The sequence below is a fragment of the Schistocerca nitens genome, chromosome 8, assembly GCF_023898315.1.
Source record: "Schistocerca nitens isolate TAMUIC-IGC-003100 chromosome 8, iqSchNite1.1, whole genome shotgun sequence".
Classification (NCBI taxonomy): domain Eukaryota; kingdom Metazoa; phylum Arthropoda; class Insecta; order Orthoptera; family Acrididae; genus Schistocerca; species Schistocerca nitens.
The window spans coordinates 298,349,340-298,375,031 of record NC_064621.1 but is presented as its reverse complement, the minus strand read 5'-3'; the positions used below and the strand labels follow the sequence as shown (position 1 = coordinate 298,375,031).

Sequence of the window (25,692 nt, the reverse complement as noted above, 5' to 3'; positions counted from 1 at the left end):
ATCTTGAGAGTGCAGGTTTAACTTATATTATTGACAGAGTTTCATTTCAGATTTAGGACACAGTGTGCAGCATTGTAAGTGAGTATACTTGACCTACGAGAGAAATAAGACAACATCAAGGTGTGCTTGGCTGTCAGGAACAGTCTACGTTTGGCGTGACTGCTTAGATTAAGAACTTACTAATAATGTTCCGAATTTGTGTTTTACATAGGTTTCTTCCCTGTAACTTTATGAAAAGAAGACAAGATGATTAGGTAGCAAATTTGGAAAAATAGAAAGGATAGTCAGCAATCATAACCATAACAGTACAGAATGGAACATATTAATGAAAAGACAACAATCAAAAGAATGTGAGTATACTCATCTAAAGTTATGCGTCTGTCTATTTAATATTGAATAAAAATGTTTGTTCTTTGTGACTTGTTCATTTATATGTTTGTGTGTCACGGTCATGATAAGAAGTATTGGTTTTGTTCATGTATAGGTTCTTAGCTGAAAAGCACATAAGGGATAGGATATATTGTGAGGTCATTGTTAATATTTTGTGTGTTTTAAAAATATTTCTGCATGAATGATTCCTGTTAACTCCACTTATAATCCGAATTGCTGTAATTAACCGTCAAATGTGTGATTATACAAGAAACCAGCCACAAGAGCGATCAAGAACATTGGTTGTGTAGTCAAAGGACCAAAATGTTGGAATCACTGTATATCAAGAGCATCAAGGGACAATTTACATGTTTCCTTTCATTGCCAGACACTTTTCCTGTATGACATTTATGGGGGGAGCTGTTACTCTATTAGCAGGGTAAAACTGCATGTACTTCACTAACACTGTAGGTGGTGGAGTAGTTAGTCTGATTAACATTAATGTTACTAATCTTACATGTTGTGTGTGAACCATTTGGATGTGAACATATACATGTTATATTTAGAATAGTACCACAGCACAGGTTTAGTGCAAGAACAGGATTAGTATCAGGTATGCCTAATGTATTTTTGTTTACACCAAATACGTTGTAAACTTGAATTGTGTGAGTCCAGCCTTGTCTTGTTTGTTACTTTCTACATTAGTAAAGTGCAGAGATATCCAGATAAGGGGGACCAATGTGGATGACTTATGGAGTGGTTGTACAAGAAACTGTTGACAATGGTAATCTGGGTCAATGGACACGGGGTTGTGCACGGCAGACAGAGGACGGGGCTCTTTACCTACCTGCGCCAACCTGTGGCAGTTGCTCCTTCTAAAGCCAAAGACCAATAACTTGTGTTAGGAGACACACTCTTGAGCCAGAAAAGATGTTTATGGAGAGTCTGTAGCTGTACCATGCCTCCCTGACCTGTCACACGGTGTCAAGGACAAAATGACCCAATATTTTGTATGGCAACATAATAAATGTTGTAACTGCGACCGGGACGGTTGCGGGGTAGCAATGACAGAAAGCGTGGCGGGACCCGCTAACAACAACACAACAGGAGAGGACGGACACGACTAATGAAGGACAGAACAAATACAACAAGATTGAACAATGGAGTCATAAGGAAACAAACACGTCCACTCGTACACAGAACAAGGAAGTAAGCTGTCTAACGCGACACGAGGTGTCAACAGACGTACATGAGATTTGACTGGCTGGCTGAGCGAGAGGCAGGCACTTAAGTACCATATTTACTCGAATTTAAGACGCACTTTTTTTCCTGTTTTAGTAATCCAAAAACCCGCCTGCGGCTTAGAATCGAGTGCAAAGTAAGCGGAAGTTCTGAAAAATGTTGATAGGTGCTTGCTGCCACAACTAACTTCTGCCGTCGAATATATGTAGCACTACACAGGCATGCTTTGCAGGCACATAGATAAATACTGACGCCAAAACATCTGTGTAAAAAAAAAAAAAAAAAAAAAAAAAAAAAAGGGTGGAAGACGAGCTTTTTTCTCCGCCCCGATTTTCGACCACTGCATTTTCGTACGTTATCCAATGAAGTGAATACAAATTCCGTATTGTTCATCTTCGAATGTAGCAGCATTTCAATGTACTACGAAAATCCGACTGGCAAGACTGGGATGTTTGCCAATATGGCCAACTCTTCCGTTCTGAATTTATTCCTACCTGTGAGAAGAGATGGTTGCTGATAGGAACTTTTATGAATTGTGAATCACATGCAGTATTCTCTTCACCATAAGAATTTTGCTGTGTATTCTTTCGTGTTTGCTGCTATCTCATTTAAATCCTGTCTGCCTAATAAACTATGAAAGTAGAGGGAGACAACAGCAAACGCGGAAGAATATACATATCATGTCATGTTTATATTCGTATTATTCTTATGCCTAATAGGGATACAGTCAGAAATGAAACACGGCAACTGACTAGATTTTAAAATCTAAGATGACTCTAATTTCTGTGCAGAATGTAATGTACTAAAAGGGCATCTGCAAAGATTTTCAAACGAAGAAAAATTTTTGCTAAACTCTCGTTCAGAACATCTTTTATCATACGCAGTCTATTATTTGGTTCTTGTTGATCATTATCAAAGAAAGCAGCAGTGTAAGTAACAACAAATAGCAGTCTCTTGCCATTATTTCGCTAATGAGACGATTCCTCTCTTTTTTTTTTATTGTAAGCGGCGGCAGCACGCACAAAAGCAAGCCATGCCATGAGCGGCGACAGGCTGAAAGCACTCCATTATCAGAATGCGACAAACATTGCATGACACAGTACAGTAATGCATTTTCAGCTTATAGTGACATAAACACCTATAACAAAGAGAATGGCACTTATCAGATCAAAGAAAAATAAGCAATCTATTGAAACCAGACGAAGCACGTGAAAAAGGAAGGGTACCCGTATAAATACGGACGGAGCACCTGACGCTTTGCAATGGCTACCTGGTAAAGCTTAACTGCTAAGCTTATGACCCGAACCAAACTACTGTAGCTGTATGGTCATTCATTAGACCTAAATTGTGTCTCATATTACAATGGACCAACATTGTTTCGATTTGGAGGTGCGGCCTAAGACTTTCCTCTCCCATTGAATTTCGAGTCTCAAATTTTAGGTGCGGCTTAGATTCGGGAAATTTTTTTCCTTGATTTCGAGTCTCATTTTTCAGGTGCGGCTTAGATTCGAGTGCGGCTTAGATTCGAGTAAATACGGTACGCTATCGGGGGTGCTGCTATTGGCCACTGGAACCACGTGTTCCACTGTGGCACCCTCACACTAAAAGTGGACCAGGAGGCGTGCGCCGCCACAGCTTACAGCGCAATGGTGCAGAGACCTCTATGAGTCTTCGACGTCCATGAAGTCTGGCGCGGATTCAAATTCTGTGGCGTGCAGTACCAGATCCCTCCCCCCTGATACTTGCGCGTAGGGGTGGAAATGCCCTGGACGGTGCTGAGGTGGGTGGCAGTGGGAAGAGGAAGTGGGCGTATCAACCGTAATTGGCGGGGAGGAAGGGACGCCCGAGGTATCCATGACAACTGATCCAGAGTCCAGGGCGGGGGAGGGAGCCACCGCCGATCCACCTGGAGGCGGAGAGGGCCAGCAGCAGGAACGGGGGGAGACGGCAACCGGGGGCTGGGACGGTGACTCGAGGACCACTTCCATACCCAAAGGAGGAAGGGAAAGAGGCGGCGGCGCGAGTCCCATGGCAGCACGAGGGCGGAGCTGATTATGATGGCGGCGGTCCAAACCTTTCGACGTCTGCACCGACGTCTCACGCCGCCCATGGGCCGTGATGACCGTGGTGGGTGTCCAACCCGCCTTGCGCCCATTCTCACGGGCCCACACAGCCGTGCCAGGGGCATACCGCTGCAAGGACTGGGAGTGGGGTTGGGAGGAGGATGGCATCAGCAAATGGAGCAGGGTCCGCGGCTGTTGCCCATGAAGGAGCTCTGCCTGACTGTGTCCTTTGGCGTAGTGCGATAGGTGCTCAAAAACAGGGTGAGGGCCGACGTGGTTGGAAATGTGTCGACTGCCTTAGTCAACTGGTGTTTAAAAGTGCGGACAAGCCTCTCCGCTGCGCCATTAAACGAAGGGTGGAAAGGAGGGGGGGGGCTACGGATATGTTTGATACCTTTGGCCTGACAGAAGTCATGGAAGGAGGACGCCGTGAATTGGGGACCATTATCGGAGACCAACATGTGGGGCAGGCCCTCAATGGCGAGAACCTGGGCCAGGGCTGTGAGTGTAGCCTCCGTGGTGGTGGATGCCATATGGAAAACATATGGGTATTTGGAGTAGGCATCAAAGATGAGTAACCACATGGAACCCAAAAACGGGCCCGCAAAATCGATATGGATGCGATCCCAGGGCCGGTGAGGCACAGGCCAGGGTGCAAACGACTGAGGGGGGCTTGCCTGGTGACGCACACAGACAGTGCACCCACGGACCAGGCACTCAATATCACCATCTATGCCGGGCCAATACACATGCTGGCAAGCCAAAACTTTCGTACGGGACATACCCCAGTACCCGCGGTGTAACAAACTGAGTACCCGAAACTGCAATTCCAGAGGGATGACCACCCAGTGGGCATCTGACTCTGTGGCCAACAGAAGGACATCATCGACCACGGAGAGCCTGTGGGACAGGTGGCGCCAGGGGCTGAAATCGGACTGCATCCGACGAGTAACATAGGATGGCCACCCATGGACCACGTAGTTGAGAACCTGCCGCAAGACAGGGTCGCAACGGGTAGCCACACCAATGTGAGCAGCCATAAGAGGCAGACTGTCCAGCGCATCCTGGCGGGCAGAATCAATGTAAAAGCAGAGGACCTCCTCTTGGTCAAAGGCAGGATTGGGGCCTGCTGGGAGACGTGACAAAGCGTCCACATTAGCATGGTGGGCATTGGGCTTATACCGGATGGTGTAAGTGTAATTACATGAAAACAATGTCCAGCACTGGAGACACTGAGCCGTCCGTTCGGGAAGGTGAGTGTGGGGTCCAAAAAGTGTAACCAAGGGTTTATGGTCCGTCAGGAGAGTGAACTTTGCCCCAAAGAGATAGGCGTGAAATTTTTGGACGGCGAATACGATCACCAGGGCCTCCTTTTCAATCTGAGAGTAGTTCCGTTGTGCTGGGGTCAACGTCTTAGAGGCATAAGCGATGGGCTGTTCGGAGCCATCGGCATCCCGGTGCGCGAGGACGGCCCCAATGCCGTATGCCAACACATCAGCTGCCACAACCAAGGGGTGGTCCGGAGAGAAGGGAGTAAGGCAAGGGGCGGACTTCAGCATCACCCTCACACTAAAAGCAGGCCAGGAGGCGCGCGCCGCCACAGCTTATGGCACAATGGTGCAGAGACCTCTATGGGTCTTTGACGTCCATGACGTCTGGTGTGGACTCAAATTCCACGGCGCGCAGTACCAGCTAATGGAAATGAATTCTTTCTTTCTCTCTAGGGGAGCACTCAATCAGCCAGTCTATAGCCTTGCAGTTCTGTGATTTCTGATTGCAGATGCCCACATTTCTGTCTCTAAGAGACCACACCCATGCTATTGCTCACGCGGGACAGTCAAAGCAGCAAATTGTTTTCTATCACAGACCTTTAGATAGGGTGCACAACTCTAACAAGTTCAACCAGTTTTTGCTCTTGCATGAGTCATCATCAACTCTCTGTCTCTGTACAAATGATTTGACACCACAGGAGCATCCTGCCAAACAAGCCTCCATGTGCCATAGGAAATGGCTACCAGATAGTTGTCCTGGACTCTGCCAGCTCTCAAGAAGTGGTGGACAGAGACGTGCAACTGCTAACACTGCCAGTGAAAGCCGTGGTCCAGGAGGAACCTCATGCCAACCAATGATCTGGATTGACATAAATTGCAGCCAATGCCCCCCCCCCCCCCCCCAACCACAGACACACACTACGCATCCACATGGTATTCCAAGTGAAGTGAACCATGCCCTAATGTGTGACCGTGTGACATGCCCCTGTCTCTTGTGTGATGCTCTCAGAAGAAAGAACTAGGTTAGAGTAGACACTTGCTGTGTTTGTGATTCTTTGCAGCTGACTTCGCACCCAATCCTATAAAGAAATTGTTGAACAAATTTTGTATTAGTATTAAGTGACCATCACTGACACATTTCTTGTTCATTTTAGTGTAGATCACGCTTATCAATTATATTAGAACATGAGAAACATTAATTGTCTGACACATCACATCTTTTTATCTTAATATACATTTTATTCAAAGGTTGTAATGACAATGACATAAACTGTATCTCATTTAGTGAAGATAGATCGATATTTTCATGTCTAAATACATTATTACATGTATCAATATGAATTGCCATGCTCTCATTTCTGTCAGCTTGAATCTTTAAAGAATGCTCGTACTTATTAGGATCACTGTACAGTTTTTATATGTATATAAGTATATATCTTTATGCCTCCTTTTCATCCAATTTCTGATTCATGATGTCACAATTTCATATGAATTTCATTTACTATGCCCATCCATCAACAGGATCATACTCTAAAATATTTGAACTGTCACATGTTTATAAACTCCTGAAGCTCATTTTGCATCTGTCTGCGTATCTTGATCCAACGATTTCTTATTTCCTGTCATATTTTTAAGCAAACAAAGATTTAACTTAAAATTTCAAACACAGTCTCTGAGAGGCTTTCTTCCATACCTGCAAATGAAAGTGTCATCAATAATCACTTTTGTACGGTATATCAGTGAGTGAATTGGATATTGTAAAGTCTTGTGGAAATGGACCTTTTGCCACTTTATGTATGGTTTAGTCATTTATGAAGAACAGGAGCCCATACAATGACACCACAGTTCTAGCTGATACCTTTAATACCACTCCTTGCAACACAATTCACATTTTTCTATGGGTGTCCTGACCAGTTACGACTGGTGGTAGTCATGGAAATTTTGCTTTGAGTTGCTCCACTACCCTACCTCAGTGGTACAACTCCCTCTTGAACTTTCATTGGGAGGGAGAGGCTATGGAAGGTTACAAGCCATCTGGCTTGCCTATTTCCATTAACAAGCTAACGCTATCTGCTCCTTGTCATGACTGTAGATACGTGGAACAGATGATTCTCATCACTTTATTCAACTCTGATCACCATTCTTGATTCTGAGTAATGCATTTGATAAAAGTGCAGGAACTGTCAGTCTGAACTTATGTCGCTTCAGAGGAAACTTGTAGTTTGTTTCCCCAGGAGTTGGGGAATGACCAATACACATGACATTGGGAGTAGCGTGGCAGTCTGCTTGCCACTTGGAAGATTACATCCCTGGCTTTCAAGGGTAGTAGAGTCCAGACTGAGGCTTTCAGGATCTCATGTCACTCCTAGAAGGATGGGATTTTTGGTGTTGTGGGAGAGAACTCACTATTCTTGAAGAGGCCAGGCCTGTTGTGGGTATGGGGCCAAATGGGCTCCTGTTGCATTCACCTGATGTGTTGGAAATTCTGAGTTGTATACACGACACTCTGATTTGTCTACTCCATTTTGAATGTCCACAACAAACATTGAGAGGAGAGTGAGTGCTAATTGACTGTCTACTTAATATATTCCATGTTGGTAAATTATTTAACGTTGCAAAAATGGTTCAAATGGCTCTGAGCACTATGGGACTTAACTTCTGAGGTCATCAGTCCCCTAGAATTGAGAACTACTTAAACCTAACTAACCTAAGGACACCACACGCTTCCATGCTCGAGGCAGGATTCGAACCTGTGACCATAGCAGTCGTGCGGTTCCAGACTGTAGCGCCTAGAACTGCTCGGCCACACCGGCCGGCATTTAACGTTGCAGTTTCATGCCATTGGGCAGAAGTAAATGACATGTTGCCCGATTGGTGCTAGCTGTCGTCCCTACGCAAACGGGGGAGTCGGATGCATGATCAGTGCCACTGTAATTGGTCATCTTTAAGGTGACTTCACATGCTCAATGTGCAATCATTCTGGTGTTCTGTGCTGGGCTACTGTGCTAACGACTTACCATGATCTGCAGATTCCAAGCTGGTGGAGATACTGTGGTGACCCACATCTTCATGTCCGTTGGGACAACAAGTGATTGGTGAGCATATTGTGCAGCACCAGCTTGTTACCAGGGAGTCTAACATTTTATGAGGGTATATCGATGCCACAGTGACATTAGATTCCATTTAAGAAGATATGTTCTTCCCATTTTAGTTCGGAAAAATAACCACCTCAGATTTGTGCAGTTTATTCATATTGAGGGAATGTGAAGTTTGAGTCCTTTACCTTTACCTGGACATCATACTTGTGCTGATTAATTGTCTCTCATGTCAGATTTGTATTGTCACTCTGTCAGTTTTCTTGTGGATGAAGACGAAGTTTTGTAACATATCACCAGTTTATTTTGATTTGAATTTCATTTAAAGTATGTAGTGGTCCCTTCATATAATCTTCACTATCAACTGTTTTTAAGATATAGTTAACAGTATTATGAAACAGAAAGTTGCTACTCACCGTACAGTGGAGATACTGAGTTGCAGATAGGCACAACAAAAAGACTTTCACACACACACACACACACACACACACACACACACACACTCAAACACAACCAGTGGACACACACACACACACACACACACACACACACAAAACCAGTGGCCCTTGCAGGGCCACCCGCATTGCTACCCGCGCTGCCCCCGCCAGTAGCCTGCACGCTATTCATTCATTTCTTTAGTTAGTTGACTTGACTGAATTGGATTATCAAGTAGTTGTACTTTCCTATGTAGCATGCACATCCACATTTCTGTCTGGCACATAGATAGCTAACACATACCTATGAGAAATGGCCATTCTAGCGATCTCAATACAGTATTCAGTCTGGTATTTGTTCGAGAAAAGCCACGAATATTCTACTGTTTTCGTGTACAGAGAACCTTCGATACATAGCGTTATAAATATGGACTATTTGCCGAATAGGAAGCTAGTTTACATTCAGAAGCAGAAATATTAATACTGAAGAATGAATAAGTAAAAAGTCCTAGTTGCAGCAAGTGCAAGTGTGAAGACTAGTCAAGAGTGAGAATGATCAGTTGATTGTTAAGTATTAATAACAGTAATTCATAGTAATTTCACAGTTAAAATATTGTTACAACACTCATAACAATATTTTTACTAATAATGTAACAACAGTTTCCCATTCCTAACTCATAATACGAGTTAGGTAGGGGGAAACTATTGATGTGTATATCTCCGGTAAAAGTGACTTTCGAGAAGATTCCTAAAAGTACATTGTTACTATATAGGCCCTCTATCGAATGCACTAGAAAGGAACAGAATCAACAATAAAAGTTTCACACACATAAACAGCCATATGATATCATCACTGGAAACTCACTCTTATATTATACATCGTAAAGTACATATTGGCTTGTTGCTTTCACGGTAGGTATTTGTTCACACTCCATAAAAGTGTGGAAGCGAAAGTTCTCGAAACAACCGTGCCATGTATATGAGGGAAGCAGAGTCGCTAACAGGTAGTCAGTTTGAAAGCTACAATTGTTGCAATAACTTGGACATGATAAAAGTGCAATTTTTGGCTATTACCGTGGACTTCAGTCAGTGTTGTGCTTAGTGATATTAGAAATACGTGGAGCATGACCATGTGTATTTTAGTGCTAAGTGTACTAGTGTTGCATTTTTCAGTGCGAATAAAGTGTTTTTTTGAGAATAATTGGCATCTAATTTTTTATATCATAAGATGGCATTGTCTTGCACGAGGGTAATCCCAAAAGTAAGGTCTCCTATTTTTTTATAAGTACAGAACTCTGTTTGTGTGGCAGTTGGTCACACTGTTATGAAGAGTGCTTCACGCAGTGTGTGTAAACATGCGCACGCCGCGCTGAGGTGCTCAGTCTTGGCTTGGCAGCCGTTGAGAATGGAGCTCCCATTGGATGTTACCGCCAAGTGCAAATTGCATGCAGTTATTCGGTTTTTGAACGCAAAGGGCACTGCGCCGATTGAAATCCATTGCCAACTAACGGAAGTGTATGGTGAGTTGTGCATGGATGTCAAAAATATTCGTAAGTGGTGTAGGAAGTTTGCAGCTGGTCAGACCAAAATTCATGACGAACAAAGGAGTGGGAGACCATCAATTTTTGAGGAGACAGTGTTGAAAGTGGAGCAAAGCATGCATGATGATCGGCGGATCACCCTGGATGATCTCTGCACACTGGGTCCTGTGGTTTCCCGAAGCACCGCTCACAGAATTTTAACGGAAACATTGAACTACCAGAAGGTGTGCACAAGATGGGTGCCACGCATGTTGACTGAGGAACATATGCGGCAACGAGTTGATGCTTCCCGTGCATTTCTTCACCGCCTTGCTGCCGAACAGGACAACTTTCTCGACTCAATTGTCATGGGTGACGAAACCTGGGCATACCACTTTACACCTGAGACCATTCAACAATCACGCAAGTGGCGGCATCCTTCTTCACCAAAGCCGCGCAAATTCAAACAAACACAGTCTGCCGGTAAAGTCATGACAACCGTTTTTGGGATCAGAAAGGGGTATTGTTGGTCGACTTTATGCCCACTGGTGCAATTAATGCTGACAGGTACTGTGAGACGCTGAAAAAACTCAAATGGGCAATTTAGACCCGGAGAAGAGGAATCTTGAGCAAGGGCTTTTACATTCTCCATGACAATGCTCGCCCACACATTGCTCGGCAAACCGTTGCTCTCCTGCAACAGTTTCAATGAGACATAAACACCCACCCACCCTATAGTCCTGACTTGGCCCCCAGTAACTATCACCTGTTCCATAGGTTAAAAGAACATTTGGCCAGAAAGCCATTTAGCTCTGATGACGAGGTGCAAGAAGAGGTTCATAACTTTCTGAACAGCATGGTGGCAAGCTGGTATGACATGGGCATAGAAAAACTGCCACAGCGTCTATAAAAATGCATTGACAGATATTGTGATTATGTCAAAAAATAGTTAAATGTTCAAGTTGTAAACTGATGTTACCAATTGTAGAAATAAACAGGTCTATGTACTTATAAAAAAAACAGGAGACCTTACTTTTGGGATTACCCTCGTATATATGTATAAACAGTTTAAATAAAACTTCCTTAAACTTTGCATGTGACTTGATTATTATTTATTATGGTAAAAGCAAAGGTAGCTCAATGTATCTTTAGCACCCTATCCTTGAGGTTTTTTTGTACCTGCAACTGAACGCAACTCACATGCACATGACTGCAGCCACTGGTAACTAAAGCCACACTGCGAGCAACAGCAGCAGTGCATGATGGGAATGGCAACTGGGTGATCATAAGTAGCAGGCTGGGGCAGGAGGGTGAAGGATAGCATCGTAGGGGTGAGAGACAGTTGAGTGCTGCTGGGGAGCACGCAAGGACTAGTTGGAGAGAGGATAGAGCACCTAGGGGCAGTCAGAAGTTTAGGCAGAGGGCAGCTGAGAGGTGGTGGTGGGAGGATGGGAGAGGGGTAGGGGGGAGTTAGCAGAAAAGGAGAGCAGTAAAAAAACTGGGTGCATTGGTAGAACGAGGGCTGTGTGTTGGAATGGGAACAGGGAAGGGGCTGGATGGGTGAGAAAAATGACTAACGAAGGTTGAGGGCATGAGGGTTACGGGAATGTAGGATATATTGCAGGGAGAGTTTCCATCTGTGCAGTTCAGAAAAGCTGGTGTTGGTGGGAAAGATCCATATGGCACAGGCTGTGAAGCAGTCATTGAAATCAAGGACATCGTGTTGGGTAGCATACTCAGCAACGGGGTGGTCCACTAGTTTCTATGTCACAATTTGTTGGTGGCCATTCATGTGGACAGACAGCTTGTTGGTTGTCATGCTCACATAAAATGCAGCACAGTGGTTGCAGCTTAGCTTGTAGATTACATGACTGGTTTCACAGGTAGCCCTGCCTTTGATGGGATAGGCTTTGTTTGTGAACGGTGTGGAGTAGATGGTGGTGGGAGGATGCATGGGACAGTGGTACTCCAAAGCGGGAGTAGGAAGTGAGTAGGGCGGAGAGTTTTTTCAGGTGGCATTCTGCATGTAGCTCTAGTTCCTGGAGGGCAAGCATTATCATGTGTGTTTTGGTTCCAGAAATTTGGGATTGTATAGCAGGAGAATTTTACAGCTGGAGAGAAGGCACCCTCCCACCACCACCACCACCACCACCTACTCCAGTCCAGTCACAAACATCATCTATCCCACAAAAGGCAGGGCTACCTGTGAAACCAGTCATGTAATCTACAAGCTAATCTGCAAACACTGTGCTGCATTCAATGTGGGCATGACAACCAACAAGCTGTCTGTCTGCGTGAAGGGCCACTGACAAACTGTGGCCAAGAAACAAGTGGATCAATCTGTTACTGAGCACACTGCCCAACATGATATCCTTCATTTCAATGATTCCTTCACAGCCTGTGCCATATGGAACCATCTCACCAACACCAGCTTTTCTGAATTTCGCATATGGGAATTCTCCCTGCAATATATTCTATGTTCCCACAACCCTCCTGGCCTCAACCTTCATTAGCCATTTTTCTCACCCATCCAGCCCCTTCTGTGTTCCCATTCCAGCACTACACAGCCCTCAACCCACCAATGCACCCAGTCTTTTTACTTTTCCCCTTTTCCGCAACCCCCCCCCCCCCCCCCCCAACCTGTCCACTGCCCACCCGTTAACCTTCTGACTGCACCTAGCTGCCCTACCCTCTCTCCAGCTCGTCCTTGCGTGCTCCACAGCAGCACTTCACTGTCCACCTCTACCCTGCTATCCCTCCCCCTCCCTGCCCCAGCCTCCTCCTTATCCCCACCCAGTTGCCACTCCCATCATGCACTGCTGCTGTTGCTCATAGTGTAGCTTCAGCTGCCAGTGGCTGCAGTTGTGTGTGTGTGTGTGTTTCCCCTCTCTTTTCAAATAAGGCTTTGTTGGCTGAAAGCTTATATTGTGTTTCTTTTTGTTGTGCCTATCTGCAACTCAGCATCTCTGCTGAATGATGAGTAGCAACTTTCCTTTTCATAATATTGTTACATCCCATCCTGGATTTTCAATTGTTTGGTTTTTGCCTGATGGCTTTGCTTCAATCCTAACCTAGTGCTGTTTTCCTTTGTTACTATTTTCTAATGCATTACTATTCTCAATGTCCATTCCTCTTTCTCTTCTTTCCTGTGTTTCTCTTGTCGCCTAACAAACCACACTGCATGCTCTACTTACGATCCATACTGTATCAGCCATCTCGGCCACGCACAGCAGGCGGCTACAAGACCACGCTGATTGTTTGGTCAGGATCTTATGTCCCACATAACTCCTGCCGATATCAGTAATCCTATACATTCAAATTGATCATGCTCCCATATTTTTCATATTTTTGCGTGTTATTTCCTGCACCTTTCCAGTGCTACATGATTTTGTATATCATCCTATGAACCCCTCCCCACCCTCCATTCTTTCTCCCAGTTCGCTCACACTAATTTCACCTCATCCAGTCACATTTGCCATCCCCCTTCTACACACTTATCCACCCTCAGACCTGGCACCCATAGTAAAATATTATTTTTCATTATTTATATCTTTTGTTTGGTCTCATTGTGACTTCATACCAATTTTAGTGAATGTTCGCCTTTCACTATCGTCGACTCCCTCAGATTTAATCTCGTTTCCCACTTTTTCATCTGTTTCTTCTTTCTCGTGATTTTTCCAATGCATTTGTGTGTATTTTCAGGAATTTTTTTGGACGTAATTCTATGTTATTTATGTAGTTTTTCGCATTTTTTCCACCCACCATGTATCCTAGCGCCTCCACCTGCATCAATACAAAAAAGTTTCCTTATCACTAGCCAAAACCCAATCCTACATGCGTTCCTGCGTTGTTGCTTGGATGATGGAGTCCCCCCAAATGGCCTTACCATCGAATTACCCATCTCCGGCTACCACCCGTCCTTCCACAGTGACCTCCATCCATTGAGATTTTGCCGATCCTTAGCCCTCACCAACATATTCCTGCAAAACCATATCAACCAAGCCCGAACCTCCTTGCAGTACCTTCTCTCTATCCACAAAGTTCTCCTGTTATGCAATCCCAAATCACGGGGCCCATAACACACATTTAAACTCTTGCCCTCCAGGAACTAGAGCAACATGCACAATGCCACCTCAAAAAATTCTCCACTCTGCTCACTTCCTACGCCCACTTTGGAGTACTACCATCAACCACCTCTACACGGACCTCCAAACCTCTCCCACAGCCCCTCCTAGCTGACAAACCCTGTCTCGCAGACATGCTACATTTACTCCACCCTCCAAAACTCGCTCCCACCACCACACTACATCCATGAATCCAGAACCTAAACAGACCCTAAATACAGTCATGAACCTTTCCTCCATAAGCCTTAGCCCCACAGAAATATCAGTTCTTTCCAACGGCCTCACCTTTTGCCTCACTCCCAAATTCAATCATGCAAGGACACGTTAAAGACCTTCTTTCCTTCTCCCAGTCCCTACAGTGGAAACACTTTTTTGCCACCAACCCTACCAATCAGACTCAACCAAAGACCAACGTTGAATCCTGCCTGACTCAGTTCACTCCTCCATCCAACCATGATCCAACCCCACTGCCCCCAAATCACCCCATTAACTTTCCACAATTTCTTAACCTCAAACATTGCCTCACAATCATCCCCCAAATCCCTCAACATGCAAACTAACCTTACACCCTTGGAAACAACAGCAGTCCACCGCTTAAAAACTGATCCCAACCTTATAAACCTACCTGTGTACAAAGGCTCGACCACTGTTTTTTTGAACGACAAGGATTACCTGGCAGAAAGACTCCACCAGCTGTCAGATACTCCCACTTACAAACCTTGCCACAGTGGCCCCATTCCAGAAATCCAGCAGGATCTCCAGCCTCTCCTCAAATCCTCTCCCAGGAGTCCGTCTCTCTCCTTACCCCTACCTCCCCTCACTCCTACCTTTTACATGCTACCTAAAGCTCATAAATTCAACCACCCAGGATGACCCATTGTGGCCGGTTACTGTGCCCCCACTGAGACAATCTCTGCTCTCGTAGACCAACACCTTCAGCCTATTACCTGGAACCTACCCTCCTATATAAATGATACCAACCATTTTCTCCACCGTCTCTCCACAGTTCCTGTCCCTTTACCATACGGTACCCTGTTCATCACTGTTGATGCCACCTCCCTTAACACTAACATCCCAAATACCCATGGTGTTACCACTGTTGAACACTACCTTTCCTAACACCCGACAGATTCCAGACCAACAACCTCCTTTATAGTCACCATGACCAAACTATATCCTCACCCACAATTACTTATCCTTTGAAGGCATTACCTACAAACAAATCTGAAGTACAGAGTATGCCAACCTGTTCCTGGGCCATCTAGAGGAATCCTTCCTCAATGCTCAGAACCATAAACCCATCACCTAGTTGAGATTCATTGATTACATCTTTGCAATCTGAGTCGAGGGTGAGGACACCCTATCCACATTCCTCCAGAACCCCAACAGCTTCTCCAGAACCTCAACAGCTTCTCCCACATTTGCTTCACTTGGTCCTACTCAACCCAACAAGCCACCTCCCTAGATGCTGACTTCCACCTCAAAGATGGCTACATCAGTATCTCTGTCCATATCAAACCTACTAACTGCCAGCAATACCTCCACTTCGACAGCTCGCACCCTTTCCATACCAAGAAGTCCATTTCATACAGCCTAGCCAACCATGGTTGTTGCATCTACAGTGACGAGCGATCCCTCTTGAAATATACTGAGGGTTTCACTGAGGCCTTCATAGGCCACAATCATCCTCCCAATCTTGTACAAAAACAAATCTCCCATGCCTTATCTTTCAATTCTCCCACAATCTCCCAAAGTCTCACTGTCTGGCCACAGAGGAGCATTCCTCTCATAACTCAGTACCACCCAGGACTGGAGCAACTGAATCACATTCTCTGCCAGGGTTTTGACTACCTCTCAATGTGCTCTGAAATCAGAGATGTCCGGCTCATTATCCTTCTCACCCCTCCGACAGTGGTATTCCGCCATCCACTGAACCTACACAATATACTCACCCATTCTTACAAAACCCCTGCCCCCAACCTCTTACCATATGGCTCATATCCCTGCAATAGACCAAGATACTGTCCCACACATCCTCCCAACACCTACTCCAGTCTGGTCACTAACATCACCTATCCCATCAAAGGCAGGGTTACCTGTGAAACCAATCATGTGGTCTACAAGCTAAGATGCAGTCACTGTGCAGCATTTTATGTAGTCACGACAACCAACTAGCTGTCTGTCTGCATGAATGGCCACTGACAAACTGTGGCCAAGAAACGAGTGGACCACCCTGTTACTGAGCACACTGCCCAACACGACATTCGTCACTTCAATGCCTGCTTCACAGCCTGTGCCATATGGATCCTTCCCACCAACATCACCTTTTCCGAATTGCGCAGATGGTAATTCTCCCTGCAATATATCCTACGTTCCAGTAACCCTCCTGGCCTCAACCTTCATTAGTCATTTTTCTCACCCATCCAGCCCCTTCCCCGTTTGCATTCCAGCACTACAAACAGCTCTCATTCCACCAACGCACCCAGTCTTTTTACTTCTCCCCTTTTCCGCTACCCCCCCCCCCCCCCCAAACCCACCTGTCCCCTGCCCACCCCTTAACCTTTCGACTGCACCCCCTTAACCTTCTGACTGCACCTAGCTGCTCTACCCTCTCTCCAGCTCGTCCTTGCACGCTCCCCAGCAACACTTCACTGTCCTCCACCTCTACCCTGCTATCCCTCCCCCTCCCTGCCCCAGCCTCCTCCTTACCCCCACCCAGTTGCCACTCCCATCATGGACTGCTGCTGTTGTTCACAGTGTGGCTTCAGCTGCCAGTGGCTGCAGTCGTGTGTGTGTGTGTCCTCTTTTTTCGATAAGGACCTTGTTGGCTGAAAACTTATATTGTGAGAATCTTTTTGTTGTGCCTATCTGCGACTCAGCATTCTCCGCTGTGTGGCGAGCAGCAACTTTCCTTTTCATAATTTTGTTACATTTCATCCTGGATGTTCCATTGTATGAAATATAGTTAATTGATTTTATAACAACCCCCCACCTTAGGATCTGATGTTAGTGGCAAATTTCATACAGCATATTTCCAATGTGTTAAGTGTATGAACATTGGATCTTAAGGGGAACCATACCACTGACTTTGATCTTTACCATGTCTATCATCATCCTGTGAGTATTTGGTGGTTTGCTACAAGAAGCAGAGCACTGAAAGGGGGTGGGGGTGGGGGGGGGGGGCACACTGACTTGAATTTGACACATTGGTAAAAGTCGTGGAGAAAACGTTAAAAGCCTGGAGCATGGAAAGGAAGTAATATGGTTTCTGTACTCCCCTCAAGTTATTCCTACTGAAACAAATGTAATTGACTTGACATATGACCTGTTCTTGGTGTTGACATAATGCTTGCTTTGTTTGCTGCTGGACAATGACAAAGGTGGCTTCTGTTCATTCCTATGTGTAGCCCTTTCCTTTAGACCCATCTCTCTCCTTTCACAAATACATTTGTTATTTATGAGTTCCCTCTCAAGCTCTATATTCAATATAGATTGTGTATCGACTACTGTTTTTACATTTATCTCCATGTTGGCATGGATTATACGTTGTGTTAGCATCTCATCAACGTAGTCCACTGTGTTCCAGAATCTGAACTGGATCTCTTGAGATTCAATTGCTGACACCTTCTCCTGTGCTGCTGTCAAAGCCACCAGCAGAGAAGAGGCTCAGCTGACATTGCCAATCCAGTGCCACCAGGTCTATGAGTTTATGGCGGCTAGTCTTTCCCAGATCTTTGTGGGAGTGCACTTTGGAAGGTAGTTGCTTGGCTGTTGTCTCTGAGGCAGCTGACAGCACTAGGATGGGTGTGACAGCCAAGAACAGCTAGTGGCTGCTTACCCGTTGCCCACTGTTGCTGTTGATTATGCAGTGTGGCATGGTGTGCTGACATCAAGAATAAACTAGCCCAGAGTGCCGATGCGCGAGACTGACATACGCTCAGCCAGCAGGAGGGCATGGTCTCATTATTCACGCAGTGCAAAAAGTACCAACAGATAAACACATTAACACTCTTTAATCACTCAAGCTGTGTGAATTATGATGAGAAATGCTCTAGGTCACAAAACACTTCAGCAGGTTCATCTTAAAGGAAGCTATCACCACTGTTAGTACTATGACTTCAACCAGTCATAAAATGGCATCCAATATTTCCAATATTCCCTGGCTGATGGCAGAAGCTTATTTCTTAACAGCATACAAAAATATTGCTACACCCATGCTGCCTTTAAGCCACATTAGCCACTCTCCAATGGTAAAGTCCTTGTTAGAAACCTCTTGTGCTGCTTTTGCTCAAGTGCTGTGAAGAAGAGAAATATGATCTTGTCGACATAATTCTGTATCTCTGCAGATACACAAACATTGTTTGTAGAGCACAACAGAGATGTTACTTAATTTAAATCTCGTACTTTCAAAGAAACTGGAAGGTACACTGAAGTCCAGAACTCTTTATTTCAATGAAGTGTAAGAAAACTCAAAATCACTGGGAGCTAGTGAAAACAGTCCAAACAGATCTACTGCTAACTCTAAAATAAGGGAAGGTTGTATTTATTTAACAATGTGTGGAGTGAAATGATAAGCAACACACATGGAAGTAAACTGACTTGCCGCTTAAATACTCAGTGGCTCTGCCCATTACACACTTGGTTCATGATTCCACTGGGAGCTGTGGCCCCAGCATAAACTGCAATTGGTGCAAGTCAATCAAGGTTACTACACAGTTAGTTGGGATAATGTGTTTGGCATTTCCACATGATGTCACTGTCAAAAATGAGTAGTAGCATAAGAAGTATTCTAATTTTCGTGTACAACACTATTGTGCTTAATCCTTTCATGCCTGAATTACTCTGAAATAAAATAAAATTTAATGAGTGGTTAATATTAACAAATGATGGTTATGAATAATCAAAATGCATGTACTGGTAATTGTTAGATGATTACATCACCAATTTTAATGTCGTGCAATATGCAATTTTATTTTCATAACAATGGTTTTATCATTTCTTTTGCTGCGAAAATTGTTTCAAAACAATTAGGGCACAAAGGCTCTTTACATTTGACAAAGATATATTTTGTTTTCCTTTTACAAATCTCATAATGACAGTGATTTGCATTTTTGACATTTATCAGATCTGACCAATGGTTACCTGCATGATGAAGTATTCCATCTGGGGTTCTGTCACTGGTTGTCATTTTACTTTAGATGGAGTTGGCTTGGCCTGCACCTTTCCTACACTACTTCCACCTTGTGAGCCAACATTTATTAGTGTTCTTGCTACAGACACCTTGTGATCTAAAAGAATCAGCAATTTACTACACACACATACTTAGAAAATGAAATAACAGTCGCAGATACCAATGTTTGTTGCGACATCAGAGTGCATGCAATGCCAAGCATTGGTCCATTAAATCAACACCAACCACGATTGTGTGAATTGTAGTAAGCAACAGCACTTGGGCAAAAAATGTGAATAACATTCTCCTATTTCTTGCTTCATCAGTTTGCAGTATTCTGGGGCTTTCTACCAACACTTGCTGAAGGCACATGGACAAGAGAGTTGTCAAGCCAGAAGGGGTGCACAAAACAGAAAAAATGCCAAGAAGTGTGAGAAGATTAAGGTAACATGTTAAATGAATGTTACTACTTACTAAGGCCATGAATTGCATATGTTGTCCTCCTAGTAATGACTAGCGAAATTAAACAATATGACTCCTCTTGGCATAGACATTGTATTACTCAATACTTTCTATTTGATAATTCCTCACCCGATGTCCTTCAGTCTGTTTTTATTCAGTTTTTAATAGTACCGCATAAGCAACAATGATAAAAGCTTTCATGCATACTAAGGAAACACCATAATTCCAGTTATTTAAACATTAGTATGCATAATTATACAGAAGCTAGAGACTTAATTGCCTTACTATCAATAGTTTTAATAAAATACTCGTATTAAATATCTTAATCTGGTGAGCTTGAGTGCATCTTTTAGATGGTTTCCCATGCTTGTTTAGACAAGTGCTGGGCAGGCCCTCGGTTTCTGCCTCAGAAAATATGATATGAAAACATTTAAAATATGATCAGACACGGAAAAAAGTTTACATAATTTACAGGTAAGTGGTGCACATTACTTCCCTCCCTTAGGTAACTGACAGCTGCAGCAACAGGAAGGGCATCCAGCCATGAAGTTAAATAAAATATATTTGCCAAATATTGTGTACAGTGTAGCCTATCCTAAATGAGTTTAATGCTAATGAAAAGAAGATGAAGACGAGATGAAATACCTTAATCCAGTTTGGAGTAACCTGCAGACGCTCTCCATATGTGTGTGCTGCTTTCTGCTGCTGCTGTTTAGCCTTCTGTCCCTTTGCTGATGTGCTGAGGTGCCTTATTTGGATGAAGGTTCTGGTATATGTCGTAACAACCTCTTGAGAAATATTTTGATACTTCCCGATTAAAAGTTTAGTCAGTTTATTTTAGAACATCTTTATAGATACTGCTGCCACAGAAATTTAAAAATAGTACATATAATTTTTTGACTATTTCAAATGAGTGAGTCACAGTGAGATAGTTTCTCAGTCCAGCTGAAGCTTGTAGGGTTTGTTGATGTATCTATCGTATTGCCACTAGGATGTCCAAGTTATTTGCCTAGGGAAATGGATCTGGAACCAATACATTGTGCGATTTAACAGAGACATTCTAGAAAATACTCTGGAGTTTCAGCCAGTGGTGTACTGTAGTGGTCTTCAGTCCAAAAACTGAATTTGCTTACTGTATTCATCTCTTGGTTTCCCTCTATGACTTTTACTCCCCACGCTTCCCTCCAGTACTAAATTGGCGATCCCTTGATGCCTCAGAATGAGTCCTACCACCCAATCCCTTCTTCTTGTCAGATTGTACCACAGATTTTTCTTCTCCCCAATTCTATTCAGTACCTCCTCATTAGTTATGTGATCTACCCATCTGATCTTCAGCATTCTTCTGTAGCACTATGTTTCAAAAGCTTCTATTCTTTTCTTGTCTAAACTGGTTATCATCCATGTTTCACGTCCTTACATGGCTACAAATACTTTCAGAAAGGGCTTCCTGACACTTAAATCTATACTCGATGTGAATAAATTTCTCTTCTTCAGAAACACTTTTTTTGCCATTGCGTCTACATTTTATATCCTCCCTACTTCGACCATCCTCGGTTACAATGTCATCGGCAAACCTCAAAGTTTATATTTCTTTTCCCTCGACTTTAATTCCAACTCCAAACTGACTTTTTGTTTCCTTTACTGCTTGCTCAATATACAGATTGAGTAATATCGGGGATAGGCTACAACCCTGTGTCACTCCCTTCTCAACCACTGCTTCCCTTTCGTGCTGCTCGACTCTTACAACTGCTTTCTGGTTTCTGTACAAATTGTAAATAGCCTTTTGCTCTCTTATTTGACCCCTGCCACCTTCAGAATTTGAAAGAGAGTATTCCAGTCAACTCTGAAAAACCTTCTCTGAGTATAGAAATATGGGTTTGCCTTCCCTTAACCAATCTTCTATGACACAATTTTGGTAAACATTTTTGGAATACAGTGATCAATTAATTGTTATATTTAGATTAAAGTTCAGTCTTGATCACGTTATGTCTGTTTTAATGAGTAACCGGTTTCGGTTTTTTCTATAAAACCATCATCAGACCCATTGGCTCCCTTGGGTTGGTAGGTGGAGCTCTCCTTGCTGCTGTGCAGTCAACTTTAATCTAAATATAATCTTCTATGAGAAGTCTAGGGTCAGTATTGCCTCTGTGTTCTCTGGAATCCAAACTGATCTTCCTCGAAGTCAGCTTCTACCAATTTTTCCATTCTTCTGTAAATGATTCATGTTAGTATTTTGCAACCATGACTTATTAAACTGATAGTTCAGTAATTTTCACACCTGTCAGCACCTGCTTTCTTTGGAATTGGAATTATTATGTTCTTTTTGAAGTCTGAGGGTACTTCACCCTTCTTGTATATCTTGCTCACCAGATGGAAGAGTTTTGTCACAGCTGGCTGTCCAAGGCTATCAGTAGTTCTAACTCAATGTTGTCTACTCTCGGGACCTTGTTTTGACTTAAGACTTTCAGTGCTTCATCAGATACTTTATGTAGTATCATATCTCCCTTCTCATCTTCATCTACATCCTCTTCCATTTCCATAACATTGCCCTCAAGCACATCTCCCTTCTGTAGACCCTTTGTATACAACTTCCATCTTTCTGCTTTCTCTTCTTCGCTTAGGACTGGTTTTCTACAGAGCTCTTAATACTCATGTAAGTTATTCTCTTTTCTCCAAAGGTGTCTAATTTTCCTGTAGGCAGCACCTATCTTTATTTAACCATACAGTAGAGCTGTATGCCCTTGGGAAAAATGATTGCTGTAGTTTCCCCTTGCTTTCAGCTGTTCGCAGTAACAGCACACCAAGGATATTTTGGTTGATGATACAGGGCCAGATCAGTCAATCATCCAGACTGTTGCCCCCGGAACTACTGAGAAGGCTGCTGCTCCTCTTCTGAAACCACACATTTGTCTGGCCTCTCAACAGATACCTCTCCATCGTGGTTGCACCTACAGTATGGCTATCTGAATCTCTGAGGACACCCCCCCCCCCCCCCCCCCCCCTCCCAGCTTGGTTCGTGGTTCATGGGGGGGAGGACTATAAGTGATGACACAGTTAAATCTTCTAATGTAACACTGCTATTTTTTTGTTCATTTCCTACAATTCACAATGTTTCCTCAATGCCAGAGATGATATATCATGTGAACAGCTTCAAAATCAGGTAGTTTGCACCAGTTTCCATTGCAAATGGCGAAGATTTATGTGACTGACTGTCATAAATTCTGTTCTTCGTAAATTGTGACATGCAAACAGCTTTTGAATTACATTCGTTAGGGAAGTCATGGGCTCTGCCAACTACTCTTATCTGGGAAGAGTTTTTGAGGCAGTCTGGCTGAACTTTGAGGTAAATATATAGCTCAAATTGTAACCACATTTCAGATTACAAAGCAACCCAACAGTGACTGCATCTATGTAAATTAAGTTTTATTTCTCCTTCTCTTATTCTTTCACAGACAGTAGAATCCATGAAGAAACTCCTCATGTGTCTACACAACACTAAAACACTTGAAATAGGTCATTGCCAACATGTACATTGGAAGCATAATATCAACTGTATTGTTAACCACACTGCAGAAGTCTTCAGTGTATTTTAATTCAGGCATCACAAAAGAAATTACTTCAGATATGGTGTTGGAAAAGAGTTGGCAGGCTAGGATGAATGAGCTATCAGTCTTTTCCAGAGACTGTCAGATAGTGAGCAATAAGTTTAGGCTGCAATTTGAGTGCTCAACTGTCTTTCAACAATAACTGTTCTATTACATATTTTGTTATTTCTTTTGAGTCACCAATTGTAAAATCACCATCCAAAAAGTTATTCCTAAAATATTTCCCAAAATTTGTTGAAAGATATAACCACCATTTGACTGTACAACGGGTTTTATTTCACAATCTAGACTTCAGCCTTAGGCTACTACCAAGTGTTATAAGCATTATAAATCATTAGACTTGAGCAGAACCCAAGTCATCATCAGAACATGTATCTTCAGTTACATAAACCAAATTCATCCAAATAAATGCTAGAACATTTGTGTAATAAGCTAATTTACTGGCAATTACCACGACTCAGTTGATATAGTCGTGGAAAAATAGATGACCAAATGACAGGTTTTAAACTTTTCTACACTGTGAGCAGCCACAATTTCCCAAAATGTGGCACACCAGCAAATACCCAAAACATGTTTCATTTCATAATTTAGACTGATGAAGTATGTATTTGCTTAGTCAATGTTAAATTCCTCCCAATCTTGCCTTCCCTCCCTCCCCCTCCCCCACCAAAGCAGATACGACACCAACTACAGCAGATCTTAAATTCTATATCTCTTTAATGATACCAATCTGCTTATCTCAAGTCATTGTGGTATCAAAGTTATAATATACAGGCTGCTTCAAGTTTCCGAATAAACCATGTGCCATAACAGTACGTACCTGCCTGTGTGGTATGTATACGATGTTAGTTTCATGGTTGTACGATATATGACTGTCCACATCCATCTCATCACAGTTTAACAATATTAAAAGGAAAGTTGCTCTTCACCATATAGTGGAGATGCTGAGTTGCAGATAGGCACAACAAAAAGACTCTCACAATTACACAATTAAAGCTTTTGGCCTTCATCAACAAGAGACACACCTACTCTCTCTCTCTCTCTCTCTCTCTCTCTCTCTCACACACACACACACACACACACACACACACACACACACACACGACTGCAGTCTCAGGCAACTGAAACCACAATCATAATATTGTTACGAGGGTAATTCAGTAATTAAAGAGACAAATTGCTCTGAAGAAAAAGCGTTAATTTTTTCGAAACAATACTTTTTCTACTTTTCAACACCATCCCCTTGAACATTTAATGCTTCCTTCAGTGCACCAAACAAATGGAAATCATTAGGTGCCAAATCAGGACTGTAAGGGGGATGGGGCAGTACTTCCCAGCCCATTTTGTCGATGGTTTCATGGGTTAGTTGAACAATACGAGTATGTGCCTCGTCTTGCTGGAGAATCACACCTCTCCTCTGAGATCCACGACATCTCTCTCTCATGACTGGCTTCACCTTGTTTAAAAGCAAATCTGAGTAGTATTGGCTGTTCATTGTATACTACTCTTCGAGATGATCATGAGAAACTGGATCTTCAGTATCCCAAAACACTGTTAACATGTGTTTTCCTGCTGATGCTTGGGTTTTGAATTCTTTCTTGACAGGTGAGTTGGCGTGCTTCCACTCCATGCTTTGTCTTTTGGATTCTGGCTCATAATAGGGAACCCAAGTTTCATCCCAAGTTAAAAATTTTGTTGAGGAAGTGCTCTCCTTCTCTTTCATAATGTTCCTTTAGCTCTGGGCACACTCTCAACCTGTTTCCTTGGGTAGCCACATCAACTCCTTTGGGACCCAACTTGCACATGTTATGGGGTACTTCATCTTGTTACAGATAATGTTATGAACTGTATCAGCACTAATTTGAACCTTATAAAATATCATTTCCACAGTCACATGGCAGTCGGCACGAATAATGTCGTCAATTCGACTTTCAAGTGAGCAAGTTGAAACTGCAACTGGTTGGCCAGAATGATGTACGTCAGTCACTGAGTCGCGACCATTTTTTAACTGCTCTACACTTGTAAAAATTTGCATGATTCATACAACCTTCACCATAAACTTTAAACATCCTACAGCATATATTCACCGGTTTCTCACCTTCAGCAAGTAAAAATTGAATAACAGAACGTTGTTCAACTAAAGTGGACGTTCCAAGCAGACTCACCATCTTGAAATGTATTTTTAAGTTTATAAACAAAACAAATGTATTTTTGAGGTTATAAACAAAACAATGTTTGTACATCAGCTGATCAGGGCTCATCCCAGTATGCCAACTTGAAGCCATAAAAGTACCAAACTTGCCCTACTAACAGTCCCCCCCCCCCCCCCCCCCCCCC

General features: G+C 43.3%; 1 long non-coding RNA gene across 1 annotated transcript in view; it reads left to right on the top strand.

Moving 5' to 3' along the window:
* The window catches only part of LOC126198751 (uncharacterized), a 105,276-nt gene extending 85,482 nt beyond the window's left edge, over window positions 1–19,794 (top strand). Inside the window, exons 3-4 of the long non-coding RNA XR_007540098.1 lie at window positions 212–350; window positions 19,615–19,794. This is a non-coding gene — a long non-coding RNA (uncharacterized LOC126198751). The remainder of the gene's footprint in view (window positions 1–211; window positions 351–19,614) is intronic.
* The last annotated feature ends 5,898 nt before the right edge of the window (window positions 19,795–25,692 follow it).